The sequence below is a fragment of the Bos grunniens genome, chromosome 28 (assembly GCF_055505025.1).
Source record: "Bos grunniens cultivar Pamir isolate PY7600 chromosome 28, Bosgru_T2T1.0, whole genome shotgun sequence".
In the NCBI taxonomy this organism is placed as follows: Eukaryota; Metazoa; Chordata; class Mammalia; order Artiodactyla; family Bovidae; genus Bos; species Bos grunniens.
In genome coordinates, this window is record NC_141192.1 from 1,906,726 (window position 1) to 1,924,170 (window position 17,445).

Below are 17,445 nucleotides of genomic sequence, written 5' to 3' on the forward strand. Positions count from 1 at the left end.
TAGGGAAAAGCAAAGGAAAATGCCTAACTATTAAAAAACCTATCTCAACCAAAACTTACCATTATATTCACACAGCAAACTCTTATTAGAGTTTTAAATAAGTTTTAAATTAAAAATCAAAATAAGCATATTCCTGTCATTGTTATTTAATATTAATATGTAGTTAGGTACTAGGAGAGAAATTCACAAAAATGCTAACAGCAGTTTAATGATGTGGCAATACTTAGTGACTTTTCATTTCTCTATTTTCTAAACTTTCAGTAACAATGTAATACTTTTATAGTTTAGATACATATTTTTAAAGTGTTAAAAGCTTAAGTCATTCCACATAGGTCGGTACAGTCAGAACTTTATGTTATTGATGAATGTATACAACTGTAAGAGGGCTCATTTTCTGTGATGAATACATTTCTGAAGACCTCATAGAAATCAAGCCTAATTTTCCTACAGGAATAAAGTAGGAAGACGCATTCTCAGGACACTAATGTCTTCAACTACCGTAGTGTTTGCTTTATGCTCTCTTCAGATTTTTTCCAGCAATTCCTCTAATATTTTTGCACAGTGCTTTTCCTTAAAAATAAAACAGCATAGTGTATTATGGGAATCACTTGCCTTTCTTTTCAGGGTTTTATTACATCTAACTTTCATTGCAAAGTTACTGATTTTGAAGACTGCTTTCTTTCATATTTTTATGCATAGTAAGCCTTTATTGGACTTCCCTGGTGGCTCAGATGGTAAAGAATCTGCCTGCAATGTGGGAGACCCAGGTTTGATCCCTGGGTCAGGAAGATCCCCTGGAGAAGGTAATGGCTACCCACACCAGTATTCTAGCCTGGAGAATTCCATGAACAGAGGAGCCTTATGGGCTGCAGTCTATGGGGTCACAAAGAGTTGAACATGACTGACTTAAGACTTTCGCAACACAAGCCTTTATTAATATTTCCATGTCACACTACTTTCAGTTTACATATTTCCCACAAAATGCAACTGCAATGGGATGGCCTTTATACATCCTTAGAAATGGCGGCTCAGAACATGCAGTGCTAGGAACACAGCATTATTAACATGGCAGACAAGGGGAGGTTAGTACTTGTCCACCATCAATAAATCTGAGCTTCTGCCCAGCATTGAGACTATCTGCTGCTTACACTGCTTTTTTTCCAGTGTATGTTTGTCCCTGTTGCTATGGCAGAAAAGTGTCTGCAGCAGGAACCATTATCTTTTGCAGAACACAGAAAAGAATAATAAACATGGGCTATTCGTAAATGCTTTTTTCTTTTAATGATGGTTATAAAAGAAACCTCGTTCCAAAATAGTGAAAGACTTCTTTCCACCAGAGGAAAAGAGACTGTTCTCTCTTAATAACAGATTTCCTTGTGTGAAGGAAGCCCCTGTGTATCTGACCATGAGATCAGGCACTTTTGCTGTTTAAATGACAATTTATTGTAAAAGTCCCTCAATTTCCCGCCACCAACCATATAAACCTGCCCATTGCTCTCAAGCCTTTCATGAATTAAATAAATTATATTATGCAGTTATGGGAAGCAGCAGCCCCAACTCTGGAAGTGTACCTGGGCTCTTTGCCATCCTCCCCACCTGGCTATTTAGGGGCCTCACTCTATCAGCCACCCCATTTACCCCATATTGTCATCCCATCCTTTTTATAAAGACTCCTTCACGTCAACAAAGGAACAGAACCAGTTTTCCCCCAAAATGCATAAAACAAGTAGTTTATATCACTAGATGCTGTAGAAAAATTATAAAAATCTACACTGATACAGAATTTCAAAGTGCATTTTGGGTCTCTCATCTTTAAAAACAGAAGTAGAAAGAAAATACTTTCAATGCTCCTATTCACTTTCCCTCCGTAACCACTTTTTAAGTAACATTTCAGTGCTCTTCATTTTCTTGCTCCCACAACTCAGTTCAGTGCAGTCTATGTAATCTCTGCTCCCTGTTCTTGGCCTTTCTCACTTACTGATCAAACTTAGGAGAAGAATGAAGGAAGGAACCAAAATAATACATAAGCACAAAAAGCAAAAAAAAAAAAAAAAACCCTCAGGGAAATAAAGATAACTTTCTAAAGTTTTAAAAATCCATTTAAACAAGCCAATCAACATCCCTATAGATGTACAGCCAGGTAATCAATTTCCCATGCACCCTTTTACGGTAAACTGCTGGAAGATGTACTCTAGCAAAATAAAGGACTAAAGCAAGGAAAAGAAAAAGAAAGAATGCACAAAAGAGCCACTATAGCTTCGGAGGGGCACAAAGCGCAAGCTCCAGGACTGTAGCTGCACTGGCAGGCCCGAGACCGCTGGTGCAGAGTGGAGCACATGCATGTAAGATGTCCAGAGGCAGGTCCCCAGAGCAAAAGAAGTCTCAACAGGGAAGATGGAGTGACAGATAATACCCTGGACATCTTAGAAGAACTAAGGATAAGTCTAATAACGATCATACCAGTGAGAATACAAAGTAACAACAGCAAAACTACAGTAGAAAGACAGCATAATCATTTGTTTCTAAAGTGAACAGTAGTTCAATACTGATTACGGTGTAAATATTCCAGTGACATAAACAACATCATGACATAACCAAACCCGGTGGACAGGGAGAAGAGAGGTGGGGCATAAAAGGAAGTCAAGAGGTAACGTCTAATACTGATAAGTCAGGAAATAGCATGAGCGTTTGAAAACACAGAGGCAACAGTCAGAAGATGCAACGATGACACATACGGAGCTGCCTCTGCAGAGCAGGACAAGGGCTGTGGCGGGTGGGGCAGAGGACCACTGCTGCTCATTACAGGGGCCGGTACTGCATCTCCCACACACACTTCTAACATTCAGAAAAATACCAAGACAAAGCTAGCTTCTATTTACTTATATTTAGTAAAAAAATGTATAAGTCTTGTTTAACATTAAGTGTTAGGTCTTATTTAACATTAAGACCTAATCTTAAACTCTTTAGGGGCCAAAACCTGACCTGAACTAATAGGAAGCTATTTATAGTTTCTTTTAATACCTATGCAACTCAGTATAAGTATTATACTTCAATAAGGAAATATTAATGAGTTTTATGGGTATCACCCCAATAAGAGCACTCACTATTACATACCACGTATAGATTACCTTTCTAGAATCTGAAAATTTCTGAAGTTTAAAGTACTTCTGACCTAAGACGTCTGGATGAGAGAGTTTGGGCCTCCATTACATTTTTCAAAAAGCTGTGTGTATTTATTACTTTTTTCATTTTGAAAACACTTTGAAGAAATAAATGGAGAGAAAGTATAAACAGAAAACAGGCAGGAGACTCATGTGACCTCAAACAGAACACTACCCATATCACATATTTTTACCAAATGTGGTATTATACCTGGGTCATGATTTAGGTACTGAATAAGGATATTCACTCTCTCAATGAAAATTTTAAAAAGAAAGGGAAAAAGAAAGGCATAAGTCTCCTGGGATCATCCCATTTATCTTGCTTTTCTAAAGCAAAACAGGGCTCTTCTTCTATACCCTAGAGCTCTTCTCCACTCAAATTGACATTTTTTTTACCTCCCATGCACGTTTCATCTCATCACAATCTAGCTTCAGAACAGTAAGGTCAACAGCCATCTCCATGGCGGTTAAGCCTAAAGGACATTTTCTGGCCCATGTTATTTGACTTGACACATTTACTCACTCACATGACAGTAACTCTTTCGATTCCTCAAAGCTCCATTTTACCCTCTCCTAGTCTTATTCTGTGTTCCCTTTTCCCAAGTTATCAAATCCATATCTCTGGCTTCAATGACCACCTCTGTGCATTCTACTGAAAGGAAAATACTGATAAATCAGATGATCAAATTTAATAAGACTTCTGTGCTCTAAAAGTCATCATCAAGAAAGCTAAAAAGATGAATTAGGGGAAAAAATAACAATCATCTATCTGATAGACTTGCATCTGGAATATCTAAAGAACACCTACAACTTAACACAATTTAAAGATGGGCAAAAGTTTTTAATAGCCATTTCACCAAAGAAGATAAATGAATAGTTACTAAGCTCATGAAATGATCTGCAAATTAAAACCACAATGAGAAAATACTATACCCCTCCTGGGCTTCCCTTCCTGAGCTTGCCTGGTAGTTCAGACTGTAAAGAATCACTTGCAATGCAGGAGACCCAGGTTTGATGCCTGGTTCAGGAAGATTCCCTGAAGAAGGGAACAACTACCCACTCTAGTTTTCTTGTCTGGAGGATCCCATGGACAGAGGAGCCTGGCAGGTTACAGTCCATGAGGATACAAACAGCTGGACATGACTGAGTACCTAACATATCCCCCGGAGAAGGGCTATGATCAAAAAGACCATCGATATTAACTGTAGCATGTGGAGAAACTGGAACCCTCATATACTGCCCTTGAGAATGTGAAGTGGTATAGAGACCTTGGAAAACAGTCTTGACAGTTATTCTAAGTCAAATGTAAACTTAAACAACAATAACAACAACATCCCCAGGAAATCCACATTTACAGGCTTTACAGAATTGATGAAGAACCTCTACTTCATTAACAAGGATCACAACTGGAATTTTACTTTTGTTAAATTCTTTAATTAATGACTTTCACCCTTACTGGGCAGTAAGCTCCCTAAAGCCAGAAGTCCTATCTCACTTTGCTCACCCTTGTACTAGCACTCTCTAGCCCAGTGTGGTCACATAATATCCATTCAGTAAATATTGACTGAATCAACTTTTCTCCCACAAGAGCCAGAACTAACTGGGAATTTCATTTATGACTCAAACTATAACTAACACTGTTTACTGTCTCAAATGCTGATCAAGTAGAACAGTGGAAATTCAGACAACACAAAAATTCAGTATTTTTTATCCTGGTACAATTCATATCAAATGGGAAGAAACAACTGATCTTTAAATATGTGCAAGTTTGACCACATCAGACTAAGTCCAAAATTGTAATAATTCAAAATGGAATCCAAGTATTTTTAAGAATAATTCTAAAAGGTTACAATTATAAGTTATTAAGAACTGCGGATAAGAACTCTTTTAAGAAAGAGAAAAACAAGTTTCATAAAATACAGGTTAGCAATTTCAATCTTTGAGTCAGAAATACAGTGAAGAATAGGTGACAAGTTACTAAAGAAGGGCATAAAATATGCTATTTCACTAACAGTATCCTTAAAGGCCTATTCCCCTCACTCAACCAGGGAAGAATGCTCTCTCACAAGCAACTCATATCTGGACACTGTCATGCCCACCCCAGACCAAAAGGTAACAAGGCATCAAGATTACCCTATTCCCACTCTTTACTGAAATTAAGATCAAAATTTAAGTTCAGGGTTCCGAGAATTTTAGGGAAGATGGTAGAGTAACACTGCAAGGCCTGCATATGCCACCCAGTAAAAAACAGTCTGAGACAAAGCTCTGACTTGGCCTGTGTAACACTATGGTCTTCAAGAACCATGAGCTTATTAAAAATACCAAAATGCATTTTAAAAAGTTAAATGCATCAGAATAAAGTAGCAACTACCAGAAAATACAGATGCAATTACTGAAAGTGAAGGAAAAAATGATAAAACACACAAACACACCCCACAGACTAAATGAAGTTTACTCAGAAACAAACAAAAAAAAGATTTTGTTAGTTTTAAAGTCTCCTAGAGGGTATCCCTGGTACCTTCTCTCAGTGAGAAAGAATTCACCTGCCAATGCAGGAGACAGGGGTTTGATCTCTGATTCAGAAAGACCCTGCATGCACGGAGCAACTAAACCCATGCGCCGAAACTACGAAGCCTGTGCTCTCGAGCCTGCGAGCCACAACCGCCGAGCCCACGCACTGCAGCCACCGAAGACTGCGCACTCCAGAGCCCGTGCTCCTGCAGCAAGAGAAGCTGCCGCAGTGAGATGCTCGGACACCGCAGCTGGAGACTGGAGCTCACTGCAGCTCGGGAAAAGCCCGCACAACGAAGACCCAGCACAGTCAAAAATAAACACAGAAATAAAATTAAAGACAGAAATGTTAAATAAAATAAAACCCTCTGGAATAATTCAGAGTATGACCAGAGGTAATAAAGAATAATTTCAATGTTACATGAAGAACAGCAAATAAGCAATGCTGAGGATAACTAGAAAATGAAATCCAAAGAATAAAAAACTTAAAAATGATAAGGTAGGAGAAACAAACTGAGAAGTACAGAAATAGAACTTCTGAAGAGTAATTGGCTGGAGAAAAACTAAACAGATGAAGCACTGACAAATCGTAAATGCTTCACGCGCATTATCTCCTTTGATTCTCACAACAGGGCCAGAAGGGCTCAGAGAAGTTACGCAACTTGCCTGAGGCTGCTCAGCCGTACTTCACTAGATGTAGCAGCCTGTGGCAATTTACAAGGGGAATCTAAAATATGTAGGTTTTTTCCTTTTCATCTCACTGTAGCACAGTTGTTAGAAAAAGACAAAACCCGGTGTGTTGTTGGCTTTATTATGAAAAGAAGAAGTATGATCGACATGGATACAAACAATAACAAAGAATCCACAGTTTTAAGTATTAAATAGCAACATGCTTTTTGCTGCAATTTTGTCTGCATAGGGGGACATCTGACCAAAGTAATGGATATACTTATTAAAAATTTGACAAAATAATAATTTATGTACTTCAAGACTGTAAGACATGTCTGAAAAGTTAGGTCCAATTTATAACAAAAATTGGATATTTATCATTTTGAGTTGATTTACAAATATATATCACAAGTCACAGAAAAATACTGCATTTTAAAATTATAGTATATATTCTTAAACCATTGTTACACATATATTACATATATAATAACATAACCTTAAACCACTACAACTATTTAAAACTAAAGCTGTATCTTTAAACTACTCCATTATTATTATTGTAATGATAATTACAATTATACAATAATTACAATAATAATTACAATAATAATAAACTGTAAAGATACAGTTTAAAGCTGTATCTTTAAACTACTCCATTATTATTATTAGATTATTCAAGATCAATTTTCTAACACGCAGCCTGAAAGGCTGGTGAAAACAAAGTGTTAGTCACTCAGTCGTGTCCAACTCTGCAACCCCATGGACTGTAGCCTGCCAGGGTCCTCTGTCCTTGGGATTCTCCAGGCAAGAATACTGGAGTGAGTAGCCATTTCCTTCTCCAGGGGATCTTCCTGAACCAAGGGCTGAACCCTGTTCTCCTGCGCTGCAGGCAGATTCTTTACCATCTGAGCCACGAGGCGGCCAAGAAGACAGAAAGCGTGGACTCTAGGTATCCCCCAAAATGCTGGCCAGCGGAAGGAGAAGGGGCCGCTCAAGAAAACTGAGGGAGCCTGGTGCGGAAGTCCTGAGCAAACACAGCTGGGCCAGGAGAGGAGAGTGCTGCAGGCGGCAATGTGCAATTTAGAATCTCAAGGAACAGAGCAAGAGAGGGGCAGGCCAAAGCTGACGGTGAGTGAGCAGCAGACAGTGTGGGGCAGGCAGGACTCAGATCCAAACAGTGCATGCCATCTGTGACCTCCCCAGTGACCCAGAGAGACCTCAGCAGAACCCTCCACCATGTGTGTGAACTAGCTGAGCCTGAGATGTTACAAGGAAGGGGCCTGGACTCCAATGTCTGACTTTTCCAGGAGAGTCTGAACCTGAGCAAAGTTAAGGAGGCATACCCATGGCATTCTTCAGGACAAATACAAGGGTACTGAAAACAGTAGTTCTTAACAAAAGGAAAAGAGGAGACTTGTTGGGGTTCTTGCAGCATTTCACTTCTGAGAAAGAAGTGTGAGTCTGACAGACGTAAGAGATGGAAAGTACCGTCAATGGAGTACAGAACTAATCTTCTTCCTCTAGTTCCTCCAAGCGCTCTTCTATGCTTGTCCTGCAGGGAAAAATCTAATCCTTACAGATGAGGAAAGGGGGACAGAGAAGAAGCCAAGGCCGCAGCAGCCCAGAGCCCGTCCTGGGCAGGCACCACACTGTCCTGGAGGGACTCCCTCACCAGAATGTGGGCTCCTGAGGCCTCAGGAATGAAGCCAGAATTAGAATTACAGAGAGGAGTTCCTGCAATTAGTCACAGGATGTTTCTGTTTGCCACTGCTGCATAACAAACTACCCCAGCCTCAGTTGCCTAAACAGCAGGGATTTCCTACTTCTCACAAACCCGTGGGTTGACTGCACAGCTCTGCTGCTGCTCTTGCCTGACTTGTGGGCTGCTGCACTGGGCCCAGGTCAGCTGGGGACTGGGCTCAGGGAGGAGGAGGGCTGGGCCTTCCCCCCAGGTGGGCCTCCTCTCAGCGTGGCGGCAGCAGTGAGGAGCTGGCCCGCTGCATGTGGCGCCTCTGCCTGCAGCCCGCCCGCTTATGCTCCCCTGGCCACTGCAGGCCGCCCAGCACGGCCCGGTACAAAGGCGCGGAAACAGACTCCACCACTTGGCTGGAGAAACAAGCAGGCCCACACTGCAGAGGGGCACAGGCACGGAGAGGTGAGCCACTCGGGCGCTGTTCTGTGCGTTATTTCACAGACACTGCTGTTGCTATTCTCTCTGGTAACTACCTTCCTTGGTAGAATTTTTATTTTAAAGGGTCTTTACACCAATTACATCTAAAAATTTGATTATGTTCCTTAATTTGTAATGTGGGGCAAGGGGGAGTTACTGGGCTGTATTTCTACTTCAGAATGGATCCAAAAACATTTCAAGGCTTAAAGATTGGAATTATTACAGGCAGCAATTCACATCATTTGAAGATCTTATGTTTATTCACAAACATACATCTTTCGAAGCAATTCATTAAACTAACTGAAGAAAGAATTCTGGGCACATGTTATAACAGAAAAATCTAAGGCAGCTCTATCTCACTTGAAATGCTTTATGCAGAAGAATTCTCATCTCATTACACTGTATAACGTAGCATATAATGCCGGTGGTACAGACAGCCCTGCTCCAGCCGTCTGTCATCTCAGGCTGGAGCAAGCACCTTCTCTACTTAACGCAGTATCAAAGTAGAGGAATCAGAGCAGGGCCTGCCTCACCACCTAAGAAATCTCTCTCCAGCCGGGACAAATCCTCTCCCGCCCGTGCCATGGTCAGCTCCACCCTTGTTCATTCTACCACCCTCTTGGGATGTCGCACACACTCTGCACACCAGGCCAAAAATTTCCTGGCCTTCAGAGCACATTTTCACATTTATCTCATCTGTGAGCAAAGAAACATCAAAACAAGCTCCCCTACTCCTATCTTGCCACCCACAACATGTACCCAATACTCTTTACAGTTTGACATTTAAATATACATGCTGGCCAATTTTATGTATCAACTTGAATAGGCCACAGTACGCAGATATTTGGTCAAATATTATTCAAGATGTTTCTGTGAAGGTATATTCATAGATATGATTAACATTTAAATCAAGAGACTTTGTGTAAAAGATATTACTCTCCATAACGGGTCCTGTCCGACTCTGTGACCCCATGGGCTGTAGCCTGCCAGGCTCCTCTGTCCATGGGATTCTCCAGGCAGGAATACTGGAGTGGGTGGCCATTCCCTTCTAAAGGGATCACACCCAGGTCTCCTGCATTGCAGTCAGATTCTTTACTGTGTGACTCACTAGGGAAGGGCCTATAATGTGGGTAGGACTCATCTATCATATGAAGGCCTTAGAACAAAAAACCCCTCTAAGCCTCTCTTGGAAGAAGACAGAATTTTGCCAGTAGACCTGTGGTCTCAAATTTCGGATTCAACTCTTCTCTCAGTTCCCCAATCTGCCAGCCTAGCGTGCAGGTTTTAGACCTGGCAGCCTCTATAGTCACATGAGCCAATTTCTTAAAATCTATCAATAAGAATCTTTCTCTATCCATCTATCTTTTTATATACTATTGGTTCTGTTTCTTTGGCGAACCCTAAAACAAAATACTATCTAGTTACAGATCATTCCTCACAGTATAGAACCCTTGGCCTACCAAAAAGGCTGAACCCTCTTTGGACCATTACATATTTCTTTAGCATTCCCTGCAGTGTTCTGGATCGCCATGCATTTCTTTTAAGCATTCCCCACAGTGTTCTATATAGAGCACGGGTGAAATATTTCTGAAAATTTAACTGGTGTTTCTTTATGACTAAACCTTGAATCCTCCCAGTTTCCTAATCTTTCTGCCTTAATTACTGTGATCTGCATGATAATGTATTACAGAGCATAAGCTGAAAGAAAGAAAAGTAACTCTGGCCCCATTTTCCTCTGGGTAAATCCCAAAGGTGGTTAAAGTCTATTAAGAATTGGGAATTTTAATATTAATTTGCATGGGTGGTACAATGTAAAAGCCTTCAGTTTACTGTTTGCTCTATGATCCTGAAACTCAGTTTTCTCCCTCTAGATATTACTTTTCAGTGGAAAAAAACTATAGTGAGAAAAACTTTTCAATCATCAAAGTAGTAACCCAGTGCAAGTCGCTCAGTCGTGTCTGACTCTTTGCAAACCTATGGACTATACAGTCCATGGAATTCTCCAGGCCAGAATACTAGCCTTTCCCTTCTCCAGGGGATATTCCCAACCCAGGGATCAAACCCAGATCTCCCTCATTGCTGGCGGATTCTTTACCAGCTGAGCAACAAGGGAAGCCCAAGTAAACCAAGATCTAATTTAAAAATAATATAAATGTAAACTAGGAAATAGTTATTTGCTTTTAAAGTCAGCTATCACTTCTCAGAGGTTTTCACCTCATTATAAAACCCTTCTCTCTGGGAAGACACACAAAACATCTCAATCAAAGACACAGACAAGCATGCATTTTCATGCAGACAAGGAAGGCAGCGTGACCCCACACTGAAATAACTCATCTAGTATGTTCTGAGCACCTATAAATTCTGTTTGCTAAACATTTCCTCTGCTCTGGACCCTCCAATAACTCTAATCTGTTGATTCAATCTGTGGTAAAGGATGAGTAAATAGAACCAAGTACAACGGATAAGGTAAAAAAATTCAGAACTCTGCCCTTAACCGTTTAAATGTACATTCCACAAAAGATACTCTTTTTTTAACTGTAGGAAAAAAATGTAACAAAATTTATGAAATTAGCCATTTTAGATGTACAGTTCAGTAGTATTAATTATATTCACATTGTCAGGAAAAGATCTCCAAAACATTTTCAATTTCCAAAACTGAAACTCTATACCCTTTAAGGAGAAGGCAATGGCACCCTACTCCAGTATTCTTGCCTGGAAAATCCCATGGACGGAGGAGCCTGGTAGGCTGCAGTCCATGGGGTCGATAAGAGTCGGACACGACTGAGCAACTTCCCTTTCACTTTTCACTTTCCTGCATTGGAGAAGGAAATGGCAACCCACTCCAGTGTTCTTGCCTGGAGAGTCCCAGGGATGGCGGAGCCTAGTGGGCTGCCGTCTGTGGGGTCGCACAGAGTCGGACACGACTGAAGCGACTTAGCAGCAGCAGCAGCAGCATACCCTTTAAACAAAAGATGCAATAAACTCACCAAAGTTATGGTAGTAATCATTTCATGATGCATGTAAATCAAATCATTTTTCTGTATACCTTAACCTTATACAGTGCTGTATGCCAATTAGACCTCAATAAAACTGATAGAAAAAAAATAAACCAACAGCAAAGAAGATGCTTATTCTTAATACTTCCTACCCACTGCCTATTTTATTCTATACATGAAGCAAAATTATTTTCACAATAAACTTTATGGACTACTACCAGAATAACAGCAGATTTAAAAAAAAATGTTCAAGGAAATGGAAGAGGTCAGAAGTATGACTATGGACAGAAGATCCATATGAACCCCTGTGTGGAGAGAGGACACAGCTGGAATATAGCTTCATGGTCACTCTGAATGCAAGTGAGGAGTCAGAAGAGGCGGGCCCACAGCTAAAGCAAGTCAAACGAGGCAGCACCAACTACAGAAGCAGCAGTCCTCTGGTGACTGCGTTCAACGGGGTTTACCAGTCCTCCAGCTGCCCACAGTAAGGATGGCAAGACTGCTGGGAAGTATACAGTGCCAATCTAACAGGTGCACTGTGCCAAGCCTCATTCAACAGACTTTTAGCTAAATATGCCTATTCAGGCCTACAAAATAATAATAATGACTTAACTATAAATCTAGTAAAATAATCTACCACAGTATAAGTGTTCAACAAATAAAAGTATCCCTGATATTTTTCTACCTGTTACTATACTTTAAATGTAACTCTGGTGTTTCTATTTTAGAAAGATGAACCCTGATTAAATCACTAGCTTTTAAAATCACTTACATACATTTTCTTCCAAAGCCTGACTCCCAGCTGAGCCTGCACTGGGACGGCTCCAGGAAAGATAAGAGGGATTTTGCACATGACTGAGGTTATGCACAGGGTCAGTCCTGCTAAAGGCCAGTTTACAGAAGTCTGGGAACTCTCAAAGAGGTGGGGGGACAGGAGGTGGGGCGCCACTCATTCTAAACCAACGTCTAAGTTTAGTCCAAAGAAAGCCACAGAGCATGAGAACAGAATGTGGCTTGGAGAGCGCGCTGCCTGTGGTTCACACTGCACTGCAGAGGACAAGGGAGCTATGAATACAGAGTTAAAGGCACTGCTCAGAGAGTCTGTAGAACAATGAAGGCTCAAGGAACAGGCAGCGCAGGAAGCAGCAGCTGTGAGTCACAAAGCTGGGAGTGGCTCGGGTGACAGGGACACTGTGGACCTTCCACAGGTCTGGGGCGTGAACACTGGACAGCTCCAGAGGAGTAAGGAGCGAAGGCAAAGTTAGAGCCAGGACCGTGACAGCTAAGCCAACCAAGAGATTACTAGAGCCCCTTCCACTCACAAGGCCACGTGAATAAAACGTGCCTGTGATGAGTACTTAAGTACTGTACTCTAGAAAGTGGACAATGTTATCCATGACAAAGGTACACCCTACCTCCTGGCAGAATTCGTATTCAAATGGTCTCTTGAGGAAAATATCTTCAGTTAAGGTCCTCTGGACTCTCACAGATTAAATCTGAATAAGAAGAAAAGCTCACAATCAAAATTTACTTAAAACTGCTAATTAAAATACAACTTATGAGATAATTTTATAAAATACAAATAGTTCCAGTTATACACTGCTTACAGAAGACACATGATGAATAACAACACAAAAAGTTGAAAATAAAAGAATTTAAAATGTTAAATATTAACCAAAAGAAAACAAGAATAGCTCTAACAACAAAAAATAAGCCTCTTTTATCTGTTACTCACTGTAAGTTGAGAGAAAGTTCAGAAAACATGGTCTTAAAGAATGGAAATCTCAACTGAGAAATGAAAATTATGAAACAGAACCAAACAAAAATCCTAGAACTGAAAAGAATGAAAACTTAACGGATGACCTTAACAGTAGTTTGGAGATGATAGAAAAGTTAGGAAACTAGAAAAAACAGACTAATGTAAATTATCCAAGCTGGAAAATAAAAAAAAAAGACTGTAGAAAAATGAACACTCTCACAAAGCTGTGAAATAACATCAAGCAGTATAACATAGGTATAACTGGAGATCAGATGGCGAAGAGAATGATACTAGAGCAGAAAAAGTCTTTGGAGGTCCAATAGCTGTAAACCTCCCAAATTTGATTAAAAGACACTGACTTATATTATAAACCCAAGAAACTTAGTGAACCCTACATTCAGTTCACTTCTATCACTCAGTTGTGTCTGACTCTTTGCGATGCCACAGACGGCAGCACACCAGGCTTCTCTGCCCACCACCAACTCCCAAAGCTTACTCAAATCCAACCATCTTATCCTCTGTCATCCCTTTCTCCTCCTGCCTTCAATCTTCTAGCATCAGGGTCTTTTTCAGTGAGTCAGTTCTTCACATCAGGTGGCCAAAGTATTGCAATTTCAGCTTCAGCATCAGTTCTTCCAATGAATATTCAGGACTGATTTCCTTTAGGATGGACTGGTTGGATCTCCTTGCAGTCCAAGGGACTCTCAAGAGTCTTCTCCAGGACCACAATTCAAAAGCATCAATTCCTCGACGCCCAGCCTTCTTTATAGTCCAACTCTCACATCCATACACAATTACTGGAAAAACCATAGCTTTGACTGGACAGACTTTTGTTGGCAAAGTAATGTCTCTGCTTTTTAATATTCTGTCTAGGTTGGTCATAACTTTTCTTCCAATGAGCAAGCGTCTTTTAATTTCATGGCTTCGGTCTGCAGTGATTTTGGAGCCCAAGAAAATAAAGTCTGTCACTGTTTCCATTGTTTCCCCATCTATTTGCCATGAACTGAGGGACTGGATGCCATGATCTTATTTTTTTGAATGTTGAGCTTTAAGCCAACTTTTTCACTCTGCTCTTTCACTTTTACCAAGAGGCTCTTTAGTTCTTCTTCACTTTCTGCCATAAGGGTAATGTCATCTGCATATCTAAGGTTATTGATATTTCTCCTGGCAATCTTGATTCCAGCTTGTGCTTCTTCCAGCCCAGCATTTCACAGGATGTACTCTGCATATAAGTTAAATAAGCAGGGTGACAATATACAGCCTTGATGTACTCCTTTCCCAATTTGGAACCAGTCTATTTTCAGTTCTAACTGTTGCTTCTTGACCTGCATATAGATCTCTCAGGAGGCACGTCAGGTGGTCTGGTATCCCCATCTCTTGAAGAATTTTCCACAGTTTGTGGTGATCCACACAGTCAAAGGCTTTGTCAATAAAACAGAAGTAGATATTTTTCTGGAACTCTCTTGCTTTTTCAATGACTCAGTGGATGTTGGCAATTTGATCTCTGGTTCCTCTGCCTTTTCTAAAACCAGCTTGAACATCTGGAAGTTCATGGTTTATGTACTGTTGAAGTTCTAGCTTGGAGGATTTTGAACATTACTTTGCGAGCGTGTGAGATGAGTACAACTGTGTGGTAGTTTGAGCATGCTTTGGCATTGCCTTTCTTTGGGATTGGAATGAAAACTGACCTTTTCCAGTCCTGTGGCCACTGCTGTTTTCCAAATTTGCTGGCATACTGAGTGCAGCACTTGCACAGCATCATCTTTCAGGATTTGGAATAGCTCAACTGGAATTCCATCACCTCCACTAGCTTTGTTCGTAGTGATGCTTTCTAAGGCCCACTTTACTTCACATTCCAGGATGTCTGGCTCTAGGTCAGTGATCACAGCATCATGATTATCTTGGTCGTGAAGCTCTTTTTTGTACAGTTCTTCTGTGTATTCTTGTCACCTCTTCTTAGTATCTTCTGCTTCTGTTAGGTCCATACCATTTCTGTCCTTTAGCAAGCCCATCTTTGCATGAAGTGTTCCCTTGGTATCTCTAATTTTCTTGAAGTCATCTCTAGTCTTTCCCAATTTCTTTGCATTTTGATCGCTGAGGAAGGCTTTCTTATCTCTCCTTGCTATTCTTTGGAATTCTGCTATTCTTTGAAGAACTCTTCTGTTGTTTGCTATTCTCTGGAATTCTTTGGATCAGTGGAGAAATAACTCCAGAAAGAGTGAAGAGATGAGCCAAAGCAAAAACAACACCCAGTTGTGGATGTGACTGGTGATGGAAGTAAAGTCCAATGCTATAAAGAGCAGTATTGCACAGGAACCTGGAATGTTAGGTCCATGAACAAGGCAAATTGGAAGTGGTCAATCAGGAGATGGCAAGAGTGAACGTCAACACTGTAGAAATCAGTGGACTAAAATGGACTGGAATGGGTGAATTTAACTCAGATGACCATTATATCTACTACTGTGGACCCTTAGAAGAAATGGAGTAGCCATCATAGTCAACAAAAGATCCAGAAATGCAGTACTTAGATGCAATCTCAAAAATGACAGAATGATCTCATTTGTTTCCAAGTCAAACCATTCAATATCACAGTAATCCAAGTCTGTACCTGATCAGTAATGCTGAAGAAGCTGAAGTTGAATGGTTCGATGAAGACCTACAAGACCTTCTAGAACTAGCACCCCAAAAAGATGTCCTTTTCATCACAGGGGACTGGAATGCAAAAGTAGGAAGTTAAGAGATACCTGGAGTAACAGGCAAATTTTGCCTTGGAATACAAAACAAAGTCAGGGCAAAGGCTAACAGAGTTTTGCCAAGAGAATGCACTGGTTATACCAAACTCCCTCTTCCAACAACACAAGAGAAGACTCTACACATGGACATCACCAGATAGTCAATATCAAAATCAGACTGATTATGTTCTTTGCAGCCAAAGATGGAGAAGCTCTATACAGTCAGCGAAAACAAGACTGGGAGCTGATTGTAGCTCAGATCATGAACTCCTTATGGCCAAATTCAGACTTAAATTGAAGAAAGTAGGAAAAACCACTAGATAATTCAGGTATGATCTAAATCAAATCCTTTACAATTATACAGTGGAAGTGACAAGTAGATTCAAGGGATTAGACCTGATAGAGTGTCTGAAGAACCATAGACAGAGGTTCATGACATTGTACAGGAGGCAGTGATCAAGACCATCCCCAAGAAAAAGAAATGCAAAAAGGCAAAATGGTTGTCTGAGGAGGCCTTACAAATAGCTGAGAAAAGAAGAGAAGCAAAAGGCAAAGGAGAAAAGGAAAGAACCCTATGTAGGATCAATATAAACAGAACTGCATCTGAGCATCAGAAACTAATGGAAATCAAAAATTAAGAGAAAAATCTTGAAAGCACCTAGAAAGAAACAATAACAATGACAACAATAACTACAGTATGAATTATCACTTTCTATCAGAAAAAAGCCAGAAAACAATGAAATGATAACCATAATGTTGAAAGAATTCCATGTGCAGCAAAAATATCTTTCAAAAATCAAGCAAAATAAAGAAGTCCAGATGAACAAAAACTAAGGAAATTTATTTCCAGCAAATGATACCTGATAAAGACTAGAATCTACAAAAAGAAAAGAAGGGTAACACAGATGGAAATATGTGGATTAACAAAGAACTATCTCTCATTTTCTCCTCTTAGCACAACAAGTGTAACATGGAGGCTTGCAATGTAGATTTATGTAAAATATATGAAAACAACAGCACAGTGAACATGACGAGAATGGGATTACATTGTTGCAAAGTGCTTCTATTTTACAAGAATTGGTAAGACATTAATTATGAGAGTAGGACAGATTGCACTAAGTTGAGGATGAATGCTGCAATTGCAAATGCAACCACTAAAAATAAGTTATTCAATGGAATATCAAAACAATCAGTAGAGTAAGGGAGTAAGAGAGTAACAGAAAAGGGAGGGGATAAAAGATCTAAACCCGACTTTAGTCAGTTCTCACTGTGTACAGTCATCTTCCATAAAGTTGGCAGGAACATGGAATTAGTGAACACAGAACCATTGCTCCTAGGGGAGATACAAGGTGAGGTTCCAGGGAGCCTCTGGTCACAACACTTCAGTCAACCATCAACACATAAGCTTGTGTTAGTTTGCTTGTGTTTGAAGACACCTTATTTAGCA

The 17,445-nt window shown here is 40.3% G+C and overlaps 1 protein-coding gene across 40 annotated transcripts in view; it reads right to left on the reverse strand.

Annotated features, from left to right (window-relative positions):
- MARCHF8 (membrane associated ring-CH-type finger 8) overlaps positions 1–17,445 on the reverse strand; it is a 109,062-nt gene that overhangs the window by 64,884 nt on the left and 26,733 nt on the right. For 15 of the 40 annotated variants that reach the window (XR_015156646.1, XM_086381430.1, XM_086381410.1 and 12 more), the window contains one exon: positions 12,923–13,003. The exons of the other annotated variants lie outside the window; for them this stretch is intronic. The gene's annotated coding sequence lies outside the window, so the exon portion shown is untranslated. The remainder of the gene's footprint in view (positions 1–12,922; positions 13,004–17,445) is intronic. 40 annotated transcript variants of the gene reach the window in all.